Source organism: Triturus cristatus, chromosome 3_2, assembly GCF_964204655.1.
Source record: "Triturus cristatus chromosome 3_2, aTriCri1.1, whole genome shotgun sequence".
Lineage (NCBI taxonomy): Eukaryota > Metazoa > Chordata > Amphibia > Caudata > Salamandridae > Triturus > Triturus cristatus.
The window spans coordinates 959,500,992-959,522,036 of record NC_140584.1 but is presented as its reverse complement, the minus strand read 5'-3'; positions in this window follow the sequence as shown (position 1 = coordinate 959,522,036).

Genomic DNA, 21,045 nt, shown 5'->3' with positions numbered 1-21,045 from the left:
TTTGAAACCCTTTATTCAAACGCCATGGAAGGGTAAGTGAGCGTGGCAGAGGAGACACTGCACCCGGGCCTTACTCTTGTTGATGTCCCCCCAATCTCGGTGAGAGAAGTCACCGACGCTTTAGGAAAGATAACACCTGCCAAAGCGGCAGGATTGGACAAGATCCCTGGTGACCTCTTTCACACTGAACCCACCATCTGGGCCCCCTACCTGACCATTTTGTTTAACAACATATTACAGGGCATGGCAATCCCCACTACCTGGGCAGGGGCAGAAATAATACCAATCTACAAAAAGGGTTCCCCGCTTTTGCCGGTCAACTATCGCCCGATTAGCCTCATAGATGTTGGCCAGAAAATATTTGCCCGAGTTTTATTGGGGTGTCTCCAAGCCTGGATTGAGGAATATAACATCCTTACCCCCTACAAGCCAGGTTTAGAGCTAGAACATCAACAATTGGCTAATTATTCAGGTTACCGCTGATTCATTGGAAATCCGTCTACATCAAGGGTGGAAGCCTCTATCTCATTTTTGTAGACCTAAAATCTGTTTTCGACCTGGTACCGAGGGAAAAACTATGGGCAATTTTAATTGATATAGGAGTGCCAGGCTATCTGTGCCAGCAGCTAAAACGTCTACATGAAGGTAATTTTGCTGGAATTAGATATGGCAAAAACAGCGAACTCACATCCCCTCTGCCCGTAGAGAGAGGTGTCGGCCAGGGCTGCGTTCTCGCACCCACACGTTTCTCCCTTTTCATTAATGGCCTAATAGACTCACTGATCGCAGGGAAGAACATCGACGCCCCTAGGCTGGCGCAGCGTAAAATCCCAGCCCTGATGTTTGCAGATGACACGCTATTCGTCGCTAAATCTCCTATGGGAATCCAGAGGACCCTTGACAACTTTAGCTCCTTCTGCAAACATCGGGGACTGGAGATTAACCTGCAAAAAACAAAGTATATGGCCTTTAATGTAGGCAATTCCACCCGCCCCAATCCTTGCTTGGGTGGTAAACCCCTGGAGAGGGTAACCATCTTTGAGTACTTGGGAATGACACTGACAGAAAGAATGGATTGGGGCGCCCAAATTAACAAAGCAGGGCTGAAGCTAACCCAAACAACGGGGAGCATCTTAAAACTACATAGGAGTTGCACTGAAAAACTGGTCAGCCCAGCGGTGGAAATGTATAAAGTCCAGGCTAGGAGTGCTGCTCTTTATGGAGCAGAACTCTGGGGACACTGCGCACTGGGCTCGTTAATCCGCACTGATAGCTCCTTTATCAGACATCTTAAGGGACTCCCTACCAGTACACCCCTAACACCGCTCCGCCTGGATCTTGGGGTTAGATCCATTGCGGATGAGGTTGCTCTCAGACCCCTTCTCTATTGGCGCCGCCTTTGGAGCACCCCAGAACTGGCTGCATACAGGGACGAACTGAATGATGTGATGGATCTGCGAGGTTCAGGAAAGATACCATGGTTGGTCCACATTACTCTTAATGTGAGGGTTTGGGTAGGGGTAATCTATGAAGTTTAGCTGGAGAAACCTCCCAAATAACCTCTAGGAAGACTCTGGTAGAGAGCTATAGGCAGCATAAGTTCAATGAGCTCGAATGTAGGTCTGTCGTGGGCCGTCTGACGGTGGTTTTCCTGGCAGCAAAAAACAGGTACAGCCTAGAACCGGCGCTAGATGATATCCAGCCACTCCTTGCCAAAAGGCTTTACTTACAATTTAGACATGCAGTCCTCCCGCTGCGCTCTTTCACTAGAAAATGGGAGGGTGCTATTAGCGGGGGATGTCCGGCATGGAACATCTCTGATGAAACAGAACTCCATGGGTTATTTTTCTGTAAGGGCTATAGGAGGGCTGGGGCACACTGGTTAATTCACCTTTGTAGGAACCTGGGTTCCAGGAACTGTAGCGAAGAGTATAGGCTATTGAAATTTGACACACAAATGCACATTGTCTTCTCGATCTCACTATTTTTATTCACCATGTGGTGCACCCGTAGGGCCATCCTAAAAAAGATGGCTCAACAGAATGGCATTGTAGAAATTGTATGACTGTCTTCAACAATGTACTTTCCCGGACCTAATCTGACCAAACGCTGGAGTGGCTACACTAGAACTGGATTATTGTTTATTTTTTATGTCAAATTTTAACCTGTGTCAATTTTATGAATTTTATGTATCATATTGGGTGTTTTTAATGATGCTTTTTTGGCCTTGTGTGCCGAAATAAAGTTTTTATGACTGACTGAAACAGAGATTGCACCGGGAAGACTCCTGCTGCTCCTGGTCTCGTCATCCTGCCAGTCTTCTGCGTCATCTGTGTCTGTACTCAATACAGGTTCTTCACCAGGTCTGTGGACATCCAAGACACCCAAAGGAATCTCCCTTGGAGTGAAGGAGTCTGTAGTATCCTGTTCATGTTAATGTTCTGCCATTTTCACCACCTGCTCAGCCAGTGTGAATGTGCTGTGAGCTGCATGGAATGTTGGAGTGATGATGTGTATTGGAATGTTGGGTGCCTGTGAGGTGAAGGTGAAGTTGAGAATGAGCTGAGCAGCAGGCAAGCTACTCCTGGTGGGGCTGCTTCACAGGAACATATCTACATATAACTTACTTTAATAAATCTACTTAATCTACATCCTACCTGCATGGACTTCGTTACTACATTATTTTGGCGACGAGTTGGTGACTACCTACGTGCTACAAATGGATTTCAGGGACCTGGCAAAGTAAAGAGGACCTGAAGTTGGAGAAAACTACAGAGCCTACAGATGCTGCCAACACAAAGTATAAGACGAGGTTTCCACAGGAAAGGAAAACTCCAAAGAAGATACAAGGGAGTTCTTCACAGAACAACATAGACGTCTACAAGAAAGAAAGAAGTTCCTCACAGAAAAGCAAAGAAGTCAACAAGATACATGTAAAGATGAAGCACTACGCCTCTCAGCCTCACCAGTGTCATCTCTAGCCCAGGCATGCTCTGCTCATCTGGATCACTTACTTGGGACTTTACATTTTACAAGTACTGATTCTGACATCAAGTATACCAAACTACTGCTTGTAAATACTGTTGTCCCAGAGAACGTACAAATACATCACAGAGTTTTGGATATCTATCCTGTCTACAGGGATGTGAAGATTTGTCTCTTCCCACAATCTTCCTTGGCAAGTGACACATCTTGCCACTACGGGCTTCGGTTTCTGAGGAGACGCACAGCTGCACGAAGCCTAAGTGTGCACATCTTTTTCATCGCAAGCTTAGGATCACGATGTTTGTCTGGATAGCTCTGTCTCTCTCCTAGGATTTCTATGGGGTCATGCCGGACCACGACTGGTGATTTCAAGAAAGCGGTATGTTACACTCTTCTCTAACGATGTGGCGTCTCCTCAAGATAAGAACTCCCACTCCTGGGTGTTATCTAGCTGTCTCTTACTGTTAATGTCGTCATGAGCAATGTTCTTACTGACTTTCCTCTTCTTTGCAAGGAAGTATCGGCGTTTTACTGTCTGCCTACGATGTGTTTATTTTGACAGGATTTTGCTGGTGAGTTCTTGTGCTTTAACGTTTCCCTCATCGGGGACCTCTGTTCAGTTGGGTCATTTTGACGGTTTGGCAGTTTCGCTCCATTTTCAAACTGTGAGGGGTGTGGAGGAAAAGGCAGAGTTCCGTTGTGCATAAGAGTCCGGCTATCAATGTTCATGTCTATTGATTGACTTCGTCCTTCCTGGAAGGGGTGGAACCTGAGGCGGTCCAGCGCGTTATTCTCTGTGAGGCGGCGGCATTGGGATTCAAGCGGAGGCAGGACTTCTGTCTCGTCAAGAGTCTGTCTCCCGATCAACTCCACTTGAGGCGGGGCCCTCAGCGCATACCACTCTCCTTGTGGCCATCCTATTTCTTCACCCTGTGGCGCTTCCCGCCCTGAAGAGGAGTTCTGATGGCACCTCCACATGAGGCGGAGCATCATTTCTTCAGCAGGCCATTTCAGAAGAATTCGTATCACGCAGTGGTGAGAAGCCTAACTGATTTATATCTGACAACTGCTACGAGGGAATGCCTGGCTACTACCACTCTCCGGATTAGTGTGTACACGTGTTCACCTGCTTTGTTTCTGTTTCCCAGTTTTCTGTGCTGCTTCTATCTTCACACAATTTTGACGTGCCTCCCAGTTCACTCGTTCTTTTCGGTTCCTGCTTCAGGTGAAGGTCTATTAGGACCCTGCTCTGCAAAGTAAGAGTACAACATCCCACATTTTCTCCTTCCCCACACATTGTTTTTATTGATAAGACTTGGCTAAGTTCCTGTGACAGCGCGGTGATGCGCACACCATTGTGACTGTTTTACAATTTTTTTTTTGTTTGTTTTTTCATATTGCATGTGGTATTTATTTTACGTATATCATTCAGCTTGTGTGGGTACTATTGTATTATTACATTTTAGATGAACAGCGTATCTATTTAGTGATCTAAGTTTACACACTTAAATTCAATGCAAGCGGTAAACCTACCACTACTGTTCCTTGACTCCCCTGGCGAACTACCAATTAGCTGGCGTCATTGGCTTGACGCATTTGAAACTTACTTCGGCGCTATTGGAGCACATAGATTTACACCTGAAAGAAAGAAATATTTACTACTACATTCTCTTGGATTTGAAGGGAGAGCTAAACTAAAACATCTACCTGATCATGTGGGGGCGGTTGGGGAAGAGCTTGACGAATATCAAAGTACTATTAAGAAATTGGCATGTAGATATGATGTTCAGCCAAGTAATGTAGTCTTAAGACACAAGTTCTTCAAAAGAGTACAAAAGATCGCGGAGGATGTTGATACTTATATTAGTGCCCTCCGAAAAATTATAGCAGATTGCGAATTTGAAAACTTTAGTGAGCAATTGGTACGTGACCAATTTATAAGCCATTGTACTGATAGAACTAATAGAAAAAAATTATTGTCCTTAGAGAATCACTCCCTTGATGAATCTATACGCATTGCAAAAAGCATTGCAACCGCTCAAGTCTCAGTGAAGGAATTAGAAAATAAAACAGTGAAAGTGGTTAACGCATTAACAACTACAAAAAAGAGAGAAACTTCTCAAAGTCGTTTTTTTTAAAAAACAGACATTAGCTTTCGGTGCGGTAACTCTACGCACAGCAAAAATAGCAGACCGTGTCCTGCAAAAAATGTAGTCTGCCGGTCTTGTGGCAAAGTAGGCCATTTTTCAAAAGTATGTCAAGGGCATAAAAGAGAAAATGTCAGAGTAGGACATGCGAAAGATACCAGTGACAGTGACAATGACGACCCCTTGACTGAAATTAAAGACATGATATTAGTGGTCACGGAGAGTGAAATTAGGTCTGGTGATTCCTCAGATTGTGTAGACCCTTATGCAAACATATTGGTTGCGGAGAAGAAATTGCGACTTTTCGTGGACTCTGGTGCACGTCTCACTATGATCTCCAAATCTCTTTTCAACGCCAATTGGGGCGAAAGACAGCTGTTGCCCCCTGATCGTGCACCTGTTTCCTACAAAGGACGTAAAATAGATCTGCTAGGATATTTCGAAGACATCATGGAATTTAAAGGTAGACACATTCAAGGGAAAATCTACGTAGCTGTCCAAGGTCTGAATATTCTAGGGTGGTTTCCCCGAGGTTTGTTTGACATGATGCTGTGTCATGGTGCCAAAGAACAGGTTTTAGCATTACGTGATTCCTCCCAGGTTGAAGAACTCTTGAACAAATTACCAAAAGTATTTTCTGGGTAACTAGGTAAAATCAAAGGGTTCAAACATAAAATAAAAGTGAAAGAAGGTGCCACACCCGTAAACCACAAGTTAAGAAGTGTACCTCTCAGCATCAGAGAAGACCTTGAGAAAGAATTTACAACATTGTGCAACAGAGGAGTAATCAAACCTGTTGAATCATTAGACTGGTTGTCCCCACTTGTTGTAGCATGCAAACAGAACAATAAACTCGGAATTTGCATAGAGTTGCACAGCCTAAATAAAGAGATATGGGTAGACTCACACCCTCTACCCAACATCACCGAAATGTTGGCCACGGTGGCAGGTGAAAGGTTCTTCAGCAAATTTGATTTTGCTTCTGCATATCATCAAGTTGAACTTGACCAAGACTCTCGCCATCTCACTGTATTCAACTTCCCATCTAGCATGTTCCAATTCTGTTGTGTGCCGTTTGGGCTGGCTTCGCGCCTCATGGTTAATCTCCTCAAAGGCATTAATAACGTTGCCATCTTTCAAGATGACGTTCTTATACATGCTGTTGGACTTGGCCCTTTTTGCAGGGTCATGCCTGAACCTTTTGCCTTCCTCCTGTATTTTTTCTGACCTGTTGTTGGCTGTTTTATGACTCTGGGCACTTTACCACTGCTGATCAGTGCTAAAGTGCATATGCTCTCCCTATTGTTAAATTGATGTATTGATTAGTGACTCCATGATTGGGTTGTTTGATTTACTTGTCAGACCCTAGGACAGTGCACCATGTGTGCCAGGACTTGTAACTGAAATGCTGCTGGTGGGCATGCAGCACTGGTTGTGCCACCCACAGAAGCAGCTTGTAAAGTGTGTCTCAGGTCTGCCATTGCAGAGCCTGTGTGCAGTCTGTGACTGCCATGTTGACTGACCAAGTGCACCCACTTGCCAATCCCTAAACCTTCCCTTTTCTTCATATCAGACACCCCTATGGTAGGCCCAAGGGCAGGGTGCATTGTAAGTATAAGGTAGGACATGCCCTGGTGTGTGTGGCATGTCCTAATAGTGAATTAAGCCATTTTCGTTTTTCACTATTGCAAGGCTATCTGTTCCCCATAGGCCAGAATGGGCAGTTTGATTATTACATCTTATAATCCTAACTGACCCAGGGAACATGGTAAAAATTCGAGTCTAGTATACCTGAACTCAGAATGATAAAATACATCTTTTAGTGAAGTTGGTTTTAACATTCTGTGTTTGAAAACACCACTTTTAGAAAGTAGGTATTTTCTTGCTTAACTGTCCAAGCCTGCCTCTGCTAGGTTGTGTATTGTGTGTCTGGTTTTGTGAGTGACAGGGGCTGGGGGATTCCAGGAGACAGGGTGAGTCAGCACATGGCTGAATAGAGAGATCTGCATGTAGACGGGTGGGATGAGCTGCACCTGGGACCTGAATAGGGCTGTGCCTTCCCTCCACAATGCTGGCTCCACCTCCTGTGGTGCGTCTGATGTCCCTGGCCTACACTGTGAAAGGAAAGAAGGAGTCTTGTCAACAAAGTGATCCAGGACTGACCGGAACTGGTTTGGACTAGGCAGAGGCCTCTCTGCCTTCAGGGAACAAAAAGAAAAGTGGTATAAATATAGGGACCCAGACCCCAAGACTTTAGATCACTTCTGGAACAACAAGACAAACCTCTGCCAAGGAGAAGAACCAAAGGAAGCTGTAGGAGTTGTACTGCCCCCCTGCCAGTGTGCTGTGTTGCTGGGCTGGCCTACAGTGGTGTCATCAGTGCCAAGGAGAGGAGAAGGAACTTTCAAAGGACTTTCATCATCTTGCAGAATATTAATCCAAGGGCTTGAACTTGTGCTTGCCTCCTGCTGAAGTCTCAGGGACTAAAGACTTCACCACCAGCTCCCCCCTGAATTTCCTTGTTGGGAATTCTATCTGCAGAAGCCTGCGTGTCGCTGGGAGCTGGAAGCGCGACGCAACGAGAAGAAGCGTGTCGCCGCCGCAGCTGTAGTCGTCGCATCGCCGGAGAAGCGTGCCGCCACCGCATCTCCCCAAAGCGTGTCTTCGTCGCAGCTGTCTGCTGTCGCATCCCCAGAGAAGCGTGACGCCACCGTGAGGGTCGCCGTCGCATCACCGAAGAACCGTGTTGCATGGCCTGTCACGGCTCCAAAGTACAGAGTCGCCGCAAGGCTGCCAGGGCGTGCAAGCATCATCTCAACATCGTCGCATCAAGGGTGCCATCTTATCACATCGCACCGGATTGTCGCATCGCATCGAGGCGCCATCTTGCCGCATCGCAACCGGGCTGCAGCACGAGAATCTACGCATCACCTCCTCTCCGGTAAAGATCAAGACGCTTCCCCTACTCTGCGCAAGCATTGAGGCGCCACCCATTGTCTCTCCCGAAGCAAGGAACCAACGCATCTCCAACGCTGTGAGCCTTTTGTTTATTTTGCGTTACGCATCCAGGTACTTTTGTGAGAACTGTGTTGCACTTACCATCAAACTGAACTAAGTTAATTCTACCATCTTTAAGTCAATTTTGAGTACAGTATTGTGGATGTTTGTCGTTTGTGGTCTTGTGTCTATATAAAGAATACTTATTTTTATAAAACCTGTGTGGTGTCCATCTGTAGTGTTTTCACTGTATTACTGTATGTGTTCACAAATGCTTAACACACTGCCTCTGAGATAAGCCTGTCTGCTCTTGCCAAGCTACCAAGGGGGTGAGCAGGGGTTATCCAGTAGTGTAATCCCCTTTCCCTGACTTAGAAGCAAGGGTCCCTATTTGGTCAAAGGTACACCTTACCCCTTCAGACCCATTTCACAATAGTCCTAGTTTACTACTACTCGAAGTGGCCTGAAGTAAAATTTGTAGCCAAAGTTGATTCTAAAGAAATCCTTGACTTCATGAAAGAGGTTATCATGTAGGAGGGTTTTCCTAAGACAGTTATCTCAGACAATGGTGTACAGTTTATTTCTGCTGATGTTGAGGAATTCCTTACTGAATCTTCCATCAACCACCTCAAAAGCTCCCTCTATCATCCACAAACCAATGGATTAGTGGAACAGAATCATTGGGGATTGCATACAGTGGGCAATTTTTCACAACAAATTAGTACCAGTTGCTGTAAGGACCATGCTGTGGTTCTACAGAACCCCGCCTCACTCATCCACTGGTGTTTCTCCATTCGAATTGCTCAAGGGCAGGAAGGCTTGCTCTGAATTTAGACCAGAATGGATGTCCAAGTGGTTCAAACACAGGACCACTGCATTCGTGCTTGACACAATGGTTAGAAACAAAGTTGGGGACACTCAATCCAAACAAAAAACATACTTTGACTCTAGGACAAATGTCTCCAATAGGAGTTACGCAGTGGGTGACATAGTCAAAATAAGCAAACAAAGTTTTGTAGGGGAAAGGTGACTCCAAGTTTAGTGAACCTGTTCGCATTTACAAAATTTGTGGCAGTGCTGTTCACGTCAACCAGCGTAACTGATGGAATATGAACAAGGTTGTTCAAGTCAATGACAAGTCATATGATAATTCCTCTCACGGTGCTGATATGGTTACCATGCATTCCCCAGGTCCTAGATCCAGTAATCGTTATCTTGTAAATAAACCTCTTGTTCTCCCCAGGAGGAGTGGCAGAGAAATTAGACTGCCGGCCAGGTTCAGGTAAATCTCACCCTTCCTTTGCACTTCTTTTCTCTCTCTCTTTCTCTCTCTTTTCGTCTTTCTCTATCTCTCTCCTTCTCTTCTCTGGTTCCCCTGCTCTTGCTTCTTTTATTAAGGAAAAGCAATATATGTAGTGTCCTGTCCTCGCACGTGGACATTCTATGCCATGCTGCCTAGCGCTGCCCGTTGGTGCGTGATGAGTTCTGGAGTGTTGACAGTTGGCCGGGACAGTTGGTCAGGCCGGCGCCATGCCTGCACGCATGGCTGAGGGCTGTCTGTGGGATTTCAGCTGCTACCGTTAAATAAAGACATCTTGATCACTCACTGGTATCCTGTCATCTCTACATAGTTCTGCTCCTGGTGGGGCTGCTCCACAGGAACATATCTACATGTAACTTCAATAAATCTACTTACTCTACATCCTACCTGCATGGACCTTGTTACTACAGAGTCACTCCCCTGCATCTGCAGGCACCGCAACAAAGCTGACCGGTCTGCTTTTCCTGAGCTCCCACGGACTCCAAAGGGTTCTGGAACACAGGGGGTGGTTCTGCAACTCCCTCAAAGCCTGCACTGTCTTCACAGCAAGTTTGAAGCAGGTATCCCTCGTCGGAACCGCTGAAGCAGTACTACTGTGCACCGCGTCCACTTGCCGTTGCCAAGGCTTGTTGACCCTCTTCTCCAGAGATTTTCGGGCACCAAGAAGTTCAAGCCTCAGGCATCTCTTGCTACCAAAATCTTTGTCCTCACTGCATCCTCTGCACCATGGGCCTGCATCATTGGTGAGCTGCTTGCGGTCCGCTTGCGACTCCTGTGCTTTCGGCCCGTGGGTCCTCTTGAGGATCTTATGTGGCTCCAGTGGGTTCCCCTGTTGGCTCGGGCCTACTCTGACTTACCAGCACTTGGTGAGTCCCTTGGACCTTGCTGGTCCCGACACTGCACCTTTTTTGTCTGCCACATTTGTTGCCAATGCCAAAGCTTGTTGGTGCTCTCACCGGACATCGACCCCCGGGATCTTAACATTCAACGTGGGACAGCTCATGAACAGCTCCTTGTCTTCCACAGCATCGCCTGGTCTGCACAGCTACAGCGCCAAGGTCATTGTCAACTCTCCTGCCTCTTACGACATTGGTGGACATTCGTCTTCCGTGCCTCCTAGTCACTCCTGAGTGGCATAGACCCTGTCCCCTCTGCTTGCAGGTACCTCTCATCCTAAATTAGCCCTTGGTTTCCATCAGACTTTTTCAGCTCCTTCGCCAGCTGCATCTTTACTGAAGTCCTCCACTGTTGTCTACAGCGGTTTCCGACGTCACTTCCCACCTATGCACCCGGCTTCCCTGCTGTAGATATCCTGGTTCCCGGGGTATCCACGGGTAGTATGACTCTCCAACTTCCATCTTCGACTGGGTTTCTTTGAGGTCCTCTGGAAAGGGTCCTTCTTCTTAAATCTGCAACCACGACTTCCTCATTGACTTGTGTTGATCACGCAGTCATGTTCCCACTCTGCACATAGCCTCCGTGGGGTTCCTGAGTACTTACCTTGGGTGGTTCCTTGGGTTCCCAACACTTCTACGTCTTCTGAGTCCAGTCGTGGGTCACATTCCACTTACTTAGTATATGGTTTGGTCTCCCTCTGGAGACCACTGTGTATTTGTGCTACTTACCTGTTCTATTACTGAAGTATTGTGTGTATTGTGATCATATATCCGGGGAGGAGTTAGTGCTATGTGTTAATGAGTGTTTATAATAAATACATATTTTTATAACTACACTGTGTGGTTCTTTTTCACTTGGCCTACACTATATGATTAGTACTGGTAAAACAAGCTGCTTACACTCCTTCTGGACTAAGTCTGCAGGCTGCTCTCCACAGCTACCACTTAGAGAGCTTTCTAAGGTTGCCTAACACCACTAAAATCACCATAAGGGTTGTCTGGATTAGTGCAGGGTGCTCCATTTACATAAGTGAGTACCATATACTAAGCCAGCCTCCCACATCAGCCACCTAGAGGAGCAATTATGTATTTTGGATTTAATACTGAGGACTTCAAGAAAGGCCACTCAACCATTAAGCACTGTTTAGTCTATAGTCGATAGCCAAGAAATCAATAGAGACCGAGAGCAACCTGTATTGTTGCTTAGTCGATTTTAAGGCAGCTTTTGACTTGGTTAATTGGGATATCCTGTTGGAGAAATTGGAGAATATAAAAAGTGATGGAGGGATAATTATTATTCTGAAGGAATTGCATAAGGGCAACTGGGCAAGGGTTGAACTAAATCGAGAAGGTCTGTTATCCAAAAAAACACTGATTAAAATGTCTTAGGACAGGGTTGTGTATTGACACCCATCTTGTCCGCCCTTAATTAATTAAACTACCCCTCATTTTATCCAAAAAGCAGGCATTTTCTCGAAAAATGGGAGGACTACCTATACGACATATACCTTGCTTGTTATATGCCTAAAATCTGGTCATTATAGATGTATCATGGAAAGGATTGCAAAGGAAATTGGATGCTTTTACTAAGTATTGCGATAAGAAAAAATTGGTAATTAACATGGATAAAACGAAGACTATGGTTTTTGGACGTCAAATGAAAAAATATCAATGGTTGTTCAACAGGGTAAGGGTGGAAGAAGTTACATTATATAGGTACCTTGGATTGAATTTTGGGCTAAATATTAATTGAAAATTACATCTGAATTCCGAAAAAGCACAAGCATATCCTTCTGTCCTGGGCTTACGCACATTTTACAGGGCCTATGAAGGATGTGATATGCTCATGGATTTACAAGATTTTAATGCCATGGTGCAAATAAAATGTATTTATAGTACAGAACTTTTTTATGAGTGGCTATCAAGACTGGAACAAGTTGGAAGTGTCTGAAAAGACTTTTAAGTATTCCCTAATTGTCTATGGTCCAAATAATAAGAACAGAATTCAAACCTGTTTCCTGGTGTTTCAGCTCAATGAAGCTGTGGATATGATATTGGAACAGGTTATTACAGTACTGGGAGGACAAAATTGCATCCTTTTGTAAAAATGAGCGTTTAAATAGTGAGTTGTAGTGGGCTGCAAGTGTAAGAGAGCTTTTAAGGAAACCTTTACCTTGCACGCTATGTTCTCCTACTACAGGGTTACCCAGAAAAATCTTCCGGCTGGACTTGAATATGAAAATAGACATCTTGTCTGGAGAACATGATCTGAGGTATTTACGCTCGGAAACACACATAATTGATTCATGGTGTAGTGAGGATATGTACCCTTACACTTCCAGATTGCCTGATCCAGGTTTGCAATACAGCATTTTGAAATACAGATTGAGTATTAACCCAATGTAGTCGGGTATGAAGCTACCCAGTGCGACTTTTAAAGTTTGTGGACACTGTAACAGTGGTACGAATATGAAATGTACAACTGTGCATATTTTATCGATTGTTGGTTTTATATTGGGGAAAGGTGCAGAGTATTAAAGTCCATTTTAATAAAATATGACCACAAAACACGCTAGGTAATTTCAAGATTGTTATGTGCTATGCAAACATTAGACGTAATGATGGCAGTCACACATTTTTTACAAATGATTGAAAGGAAAAATAAGGGGTATTTTTTCATTTGGTGATGTTTTTAGTTTGTATTTCAATGTAACTATAGTAGTTTTCATACTTGGGAATTATAAAATATTGAGATTAGTTGTTAATGATGTTTGACATGCCCATGTTTTACAACTGGAATAGTTTAGTAGACTATATTCCCAATAAACGTACTCTTTGACAGACTGACTAGCTGTCTGAGACAGAAAATGTAGCGTTTTATGAAAGACTCTCTATGCTATCGCTCATGAATCCCAGGCCACTAGCTGTGCAAATTGATAGCATAAAAAGACTACAAACAAGGTGAGATGTACTTAAATAACTCCATTTATTTTTGTTATATTGATAGTATTTTCCTTTGCATGTATTGCTTTATTATATTTGGCTTTATAATGTACTAAAATAATAAAGGTGTCAAAGTATATGTGACCATTTATCAGTTAAATAAATGTGGACATTTACAAGTTAAAGTTTCATCTGTTCACAAAACTCAAAAATAAATATGAATAAATACTGATAAGACAGCCAAAAAACTAAATATGGATAAATACAGACATAAATGTTAAAAAAAAATACCATAAAACCAAGAGCCATAGTTCTCACAAAGGGCCTAAAGAATCAAGGATGAAAATGGACTTGCATGCTTCAAAGCTGGAACTTTCTCTTCTACCGAATAGTTTAAAACCGTTATTCTCATCTTGTCAATCCTAGCCTTCATAGCTGTCTTAGAATCTTGAAGATTCGGAGCGATTACTCTCCTTTCACAGTCATGTTTCTCTAGAAAATCAGCAGCAGTAGGCACATGAGGAATAGACAGCAGAAAATAGAGAAAGGAACAAGGATAGAATCCCCGGATGCAATTTAATGGGGAGACTTTAGTAGCCAAGTAAAAGGAGTTGTTATATAAGAATTTTGTTAAGGGTAGGTATTCTGTCCAGTTGTTTATAGAGGCACTACAGACACATCTCTGATATTCCTCTAGCCTCTAACCGGCCCTGTTTGTAAGACCGTTTGACTGTGGATGGTAACTTAAGGACAGAGCTTGATGGATATCCAGGGTAGAGCAGATTAAGTGCCAGAACCTATTGACAGCCTCTGTTTGAGATTATGGTGTCAGGGAGCCCATTCAGACTAAATATATCAGTCAGGAATTTCATGCCCATCATGCTGGCTGTTGGAAGCCTCTGAGACATAGAAAAGTGTACCATCTTGGAAAATGGTCCACAGTGAATATGAGCACTTGGTTTGCACCTGATGGGGGCAAGTCCACAATAAAGTCAGTGGAAATCGTGTACCAAAGATGAAGAGGAATGGACAAAGGCTGAAGAAAACCAAAAGGCCTATTATGGATTGACTTGGACTGTGAGCAGATGAGAAATGACTTGACAAAGAGCTCTACGTCCTCGCAAACAGTAGGACACAAGAAGGAACGCAAGACTAATTCAAAGGTTGATTTAACTCCATGATGGCCTGCTCCTGCCAAGTCATGACATATTTCTAGAACCTCCGTTGGAGAATTTTTGTTGGAATTAGCAAACCTTGCTGAGATAAATATAGATCCTGGTGTTAGGCTAAGAGCACTTGACTCTGCAGAACATCAAGACCTTCAGAGGAGATCTCAGAATGACCCCAGGCAGAAACTGAAAATAAGCGCTGGTTGGCAAAAAGATGGAGTCAGTGTCAAGACCTCAGCAGTAACTGTGCCCTTAATTCATCCCAAGAAGAAAAGAAATCAACGCTGGAAGCAAAATGCAAAATATCCTCGCTGGATCAGACAACATTTGAGTGCAGGACTAATATTAAGGCATTGCGTGAGGCTGATAAGAATCTCCCCCAGAGAAAATGTTGGCATCACCAAGACGCATTCACTTCTGGGTTCGCGGTCTAGTGTTTGTGGACTCGCGACTGACAGAACGTCCAATGCACATGCTCCACGAAGGAGCTGCGCACTTCAACTGTAACCGTGCGCGGAGAAAGTGTCTCCTCAACGCACAGGTCTTGAGACAATATTTTCTTTACAATTTTGGGCGCGAGTAGCGTCATTCTTTTCGGAAGATTAGTGTACAGAGAGAATAGTGTGGTCTACTTATCGCATGCGCAACGAGGGAGCGAGTTGACTGACATTATCAAATTAATTCAAAAAGGTAAACTCTTGAACCTTTTCACGTATTCTGAAGAAACCGACACAGCGGTAAGCTTTTGAGTCGAAGGGACTTCTGGTACAAGGTATTGAGAATCCACCAATTAATTTCTATTAAGCTTGACTCCTTAAGAAATTCATCTGCTTCTGACCAAAGACTTTATAGTGGTTGAGCTGAAGTAACCAGGTGTTTGCATTTCCAGTTTTGAAAGTTGTTCATGGATAAAATAGCTGTTTATGGATAAGGCGGCCACAGTGCCTTGAGGAGGTAAATATTTGGTCATATTCAACACGTTATCATACAGTGACAGCAAGAGTGTATAACATTAATTTCCCCCCCCTGTTATTCTATCCAGGTACTACACGAGTGCAGGTCAACCCCCGCATAGAGAGTAGCAAGAGCCTAGAATTCATTGGGTAAACATATATGTAGTAAAAGTCAGAGCATGTTCCCCAAATGGGAAAGTAGGTAACTAACAAGTTTTATTTCCCATACAGGTGACGTAAGAAGACGCTCAAAACAGAGTCTAGAGTGAACTTCAGTCCTCCACGAAGGCTGTCTCTCTTTGTTTTTCCACTTCCCCTTTCCCCCTGTTTCAGCTGTCACCCTGAGTTTCTTCGGGTGGCAGTTGTGGCGGAGGGGCATTGGGACCATCGTCGACTCCAGTGGCTTGGACACGCAATCTGACAGTCAGCTCTCATTTTCATTTGCTTTCAGTCACTCTGTTGACCTTATCATGGATTCTGAGATAGCTTTTGAGTAATCCATATTGCTGACCTTACCAGAGGTTGTCTTGTCTGTCCAATTATCAGCCTGATCTGCTCCTGGATATCTAAACATTTTGAGGTTTAGTAGAAATTGTGGCTAATATTGAGTCAATATTTAAACTTCACTTATCAGTTGCGAACAAATTGATTAAGGACATATTGTTTAATATTTTGGTTTAATTTTACAATGTAAAACATTCAACATCCACTTTAAAGGAGCATGTGACCCAGTAAAATCACATTTAAAAAAATACACAGCTTGTGTAGTACAGTAGTCCCGAAAGAAGATAGCACATCTCGACTGTCCCTCCCATCCGAGTCCACCTTTTGTACTTTCCCACCTTATGTCTCTGCCTAGATGTGAATCTAACCTCCCACAGCAATGACGTGAAAGTAAAGTTTATGATAGTGCTTCCCCTTCCTACCCTAAACCATAGAAGGAAACATTAATTACGCAGCTATGCCAATATATATTTGTGCTAAATAGTTTTTGGGAGAGAATTGAAAACAACTGTTGTTTGCATTAATACATCAAGGCGAAATTGAAAAATCATTGCAAGCCTTGAAAAAGGTGTGCCAAAACACGAGTTGCCTGTATTACGTCTTCAATATTTATTCAATAGACTCTCTTTCTTTATTAAATGATAATAGGTATGGAAGTATTGCTACCAATTATGAAATGTCTACAACGAAATGGTATATTTTGTCGATATATATTAAATGTATATAGATTTACATATTGTGAATTATAAATATAGTGATAAACATAAAAGTGAGTTCTCAAACATTAATTGTGCATTCTGGATTTGGGTAGGAGCCTCTTACAATTTTTGTTATTTGTGTTACTTAATGGATTGTACATCTCATTGTTCTTTGGCCATTGACTGCTATGTGACTATTTTTTGCTCTGCCAATAAAATGCGAATAAAATTGAATCTAAAAAACACAAATAGGTAAGGAGAGGATGGGGAAAGGATGTGGAACAACTGCCAGAGCTACAGACTTTGGAACTAGGGTACCAGGTTCCAGTCTTGGCGTTGGCTCAACATCCTGTGATTCTGGGCAAATCAGAACCATTAGAATGGCGGGCGGGCTACAGTCCACCCGCCACCCTAGCGGTGCTGGGACAGGCCGCCAGTGGTGTGGCGGTCCCGCACCGCCAATTAGTATGCGACCGTCACCGTGGCGGTCGCAACCCGCATATACAACATTGTGGTGGGCGGTGCTGTGAGCAGCACCCGCCACAATGTTGTGAATGCATGTTGTGCAATGGCATGCACAACATGACAGGCACCGGGCGGTGCCTGCCACCTTGTGTATTCCAATGTAGGGGGGTACCATGGGTACCCCCCAAGTGCATCCCCCCACCGCCCCCATCCCCCAAAATAATCACTGCATGCCTTTCCGTGGCGGAGTCTCCGCCATGGAAAGGCATTTAACCGCCAACATCATAATATGGATGGCGGTGCCCACCATATTGCAGGCCTTTTCAGCCCGGTAGGCAGTAGTGACGATTGCCTACCGGCGGAAAAGCAGCAGATGGTCTTTCCGCCCGCCGCGGTATCCCCCGCCATGCTAATTTGGCGGAGGTAAAATGCCGTCCGGCAGGGTGTTTTGGCGGGCGGATCGCCACCGCCGGTCGGGCAGTGGCCATCTGCCAGCCAAGCTAATGGGCCCCTTAATCTCCCTCTGCATAAAATAAATAATGGTGTCCTTGTGTAATTTAACTGGTGCTTGTGTAAAGCTTTACAATGTCTTTGGGTTGAATTTGCGCTGTAAATAAAATCCATTCCATTCCCCAGTACATCAATTGGTATCTTTAATAATCTGTGGGGGGAAATGTAACCTTATTAGTTATAATATAGTTGATATATAGAATTTAGTTATCAACAACTGATAGGTGACCAGTTAACTTTTGCAGAATTTGTCGCTGTGCTCCAACACAAGTGACACATCTACAAGGATGACAGGCAAGCTAGCGTCTGTTACAAGAAAGTAATGTAATTAACAGGTAGGATACTAGGTGTAGTGTCTTGAGATTATGTTTGCCAGGACCCTTGTGGTACAGGTCCAACCCTAAAACAGGAATTACGTAAGCTGCTGGGAGGTGTTAAGTTGTGGTTATAATACCTTATGCGTGCACTGTATGGTTGCATGCTGAAGAATAAAGACGTCTTCTACAAAGCTCCATGTGTGACGTGTTCATTCTCATGCGCCCAGGCTGGGAAAGATGATACAACTCGCAATGAGTAGAGAATACATGCTACGAAGAAAAAAGGTTGCTACCCTGAGAGTTGGCAACAGTACAAAAAACTGCTTGTGTGTGCCACGTGCGCCCCGGTGGATGCAAACCATTTTGCAGATGGCGTATATTGAGTCAAAGCCCTGCTCCAGCCCATACACGCCCATCGAAGAAGCTGAAGGCCCTGCAGAGGAGCACATCTGAAAAGCCCACCAGAACCAGCTAGTAAGGCTGAAAGAAAAGATACTACGTTGCCCGTAACACACAGCCATCATCAGTATAAAGCAAACACTAAAGGTAGTGACAACCAGGTATGAAAGGAGAAACTTACTCACTGGCACATGCGAGTTAAGTGTGAAACGACCTCAAACTCGGATGAGACGACCAGTGCCAAACATCAGGAGTGTTGCATGGAGAGGTTGCTAGTCACACAGTGCGTGAAGAAAGCTGCCTGAACATCACGTGCTCACAAAAGCGACGGAAGGGAGCAGAAGGTATGATGCAGCTACATTCCTGAAGCCACCACCTTGTTTTGACAGGGAAAAGAAACAGAACATCTGTGTCAGGTGGGCTGCCTGGATTGAGAATTTGATGATTTCCTAGACGCACTAGAAGAAAAAGATGACAAGAAAATCATCAAGTATTTGAAGAATCTTGCAGGTGATGGAGTTAAAAATGTGATAAAGAAAATCTCACAAACTGATACAATATCGTACCAAAAGATAAAAGAAGCTTTGGAAGCCAAGTTCAATCCACTACTGAATGTCGACTATGATATGTGCAGCTTCAACAAAGCATGACAAAAGGCTGGAGAAACGATGGATGAGTATGCTGAAAGACTTGATGCACTCCTCAAACATTGTAAGTTCTGTGGCTGTAATGATGAAGAAGCCATGCGCCTCAGAACCATTGATTGTTGTCTTTCTTCAGGTAATGCATTTTGAGAGAGACAGTTAGTTTAGAGAAAATGCTAATGGCTGCAAGGGCCGAGGAACGAGCAGATCAACAAGCTGCTGAGATGGAAGCAGGAACAGCACATAACGAATCAGTGTTGATCATGAAACACATACACAAGCACAAGGTAGAACACCCAAAGTGACATCGCCGATGAAGAAAAGGTTCTGCTTCTGATGTGGGTTTTCATTTCCCCATCAGGGTAGATATTCAGCCATAGAACAGATATGCAAAGGCTGTGGGAAAGAAAAGCACTTCTTAATGGTCTGCAGAGCGAAAAAGAAATAAAATGCATCACAGCGAGAAGAGAAAATGGATACCAGAAAGTTCCAGAAGCATTCTTTTCACACCCAGGCCAAAAGGCAACATCAAGTACGACAAGTAGAAACCAAACAAAGTTTCATTGTCATCTAGTTTGTCATGCAAAGGTTCGTCAACTTCATTATTATGCGCTAGCTAGAAAGATGGATGTTCGTTGATGAGGCTGACTAAAGAACGACATGCACATGTAGGACTAGCTGAATCACCAAACGGAGCGACATTAATGCAGGACTACCTGAATCACCATATGGAGCGAAAAAATTCATTTGGACACTGTCCTAAAATTACATTAAAGTTGAATGGTTGCCCTATGGCATTCACTATAGACAGTGGTGCATTGAGTAATATCATGCCAGTAGAAACGTTTAATAGCTTATCTCCTGTGCCATGCATTAACCTGTCAAACATGAAGGTGTACTCGTGGGCTCCTGCTAAACCGCTACAGAGTCAGGGTCATTTACACCAACCATGAAACACAAAATGTGAGTGCAAGCTCTGATTCATGTTCTTAAGGTAACTTCATCGAGTTCATGCCTACTTAACTTTGACACTGCTGCTGATATGGGACTGATATCTGTAAACTACAACCTCTGTGCCCAGTATGGAATCATGAGTCAGTTCCCATTGTTGTTTCATGGCCTAGGAAGACTCAAGAAAAGAAGGCGCAACCTCATATTAGCTCAATGTCAAGCTTGAAAAGTGTACGCCTCGTTGGCCCCAAGCCAAGAGTTGTTGACCGATTTTTGGGCACCCTCAAGAGAGTAATTCAGCGAGCATTGATGAAGGGAATCAATCTAAAACTAGCCACATGTCAAGCCCTTCATGCCTATCAATTAACTCCTCAATCCACAACTGGTGAGAGTCCTGCCACCTTGCTATTTGGGAGAGCCATCAGAACCAAACTACCACAGTGGAGTTAGAACCGATCGATGAATGCTGATAAGGTTCGTGTCACAGACACATCTCAAAAGTGCAAAATGAAAATATATGCCAATCAGCGAGGGTGTGCCCAGGAAACAGTCTTCGACAAAGGGGACTGTGTACTGGTCAAATAGAAACGGAAAATGGACACTCCTTTTGCTGGTTACCCTTTGAGGGTTGTGACGTGCAAAGGACAAATGGTGACAGCGCAGTGTCCCAGGAAGTCCATCACACAGGACTCATCACACTTTAAACATCAGTGTTCGTCAGCTCCTGAGATTATAAGCAAGACAACCCTGCCTGAATGTCCAGATCAATCATCTGACCCTATGTCATCGGTGCAGAATCAAAGTGCACCCCAAATACCTCATCCCACCTGCTGGCTGACCAGAGCGAGCACTGACACAATTTATTGTGGAAACATAATGTTTTTACTTTTTATTTAACTAAGGGGGAGATGTAGTGTCTTGAGATTATGTGCGCTGCCTTGTGGTCCTGGGTGGACTCTAAACCAGAAATTAAGTAACCTGCTGAGAGGTGTTAAGATGTGGTTATGAAAGTTATGATGCAATGCGTGCAGTGTGTGATTGTATGCTGAAGAATAAAGACATCTGTTACAGAGCTCTGTATGAGGTGTGCTAATTCGCATGCTCCCGGTGTGGGGAGGTCGCTACACTAGATTTAAAAATTGCATT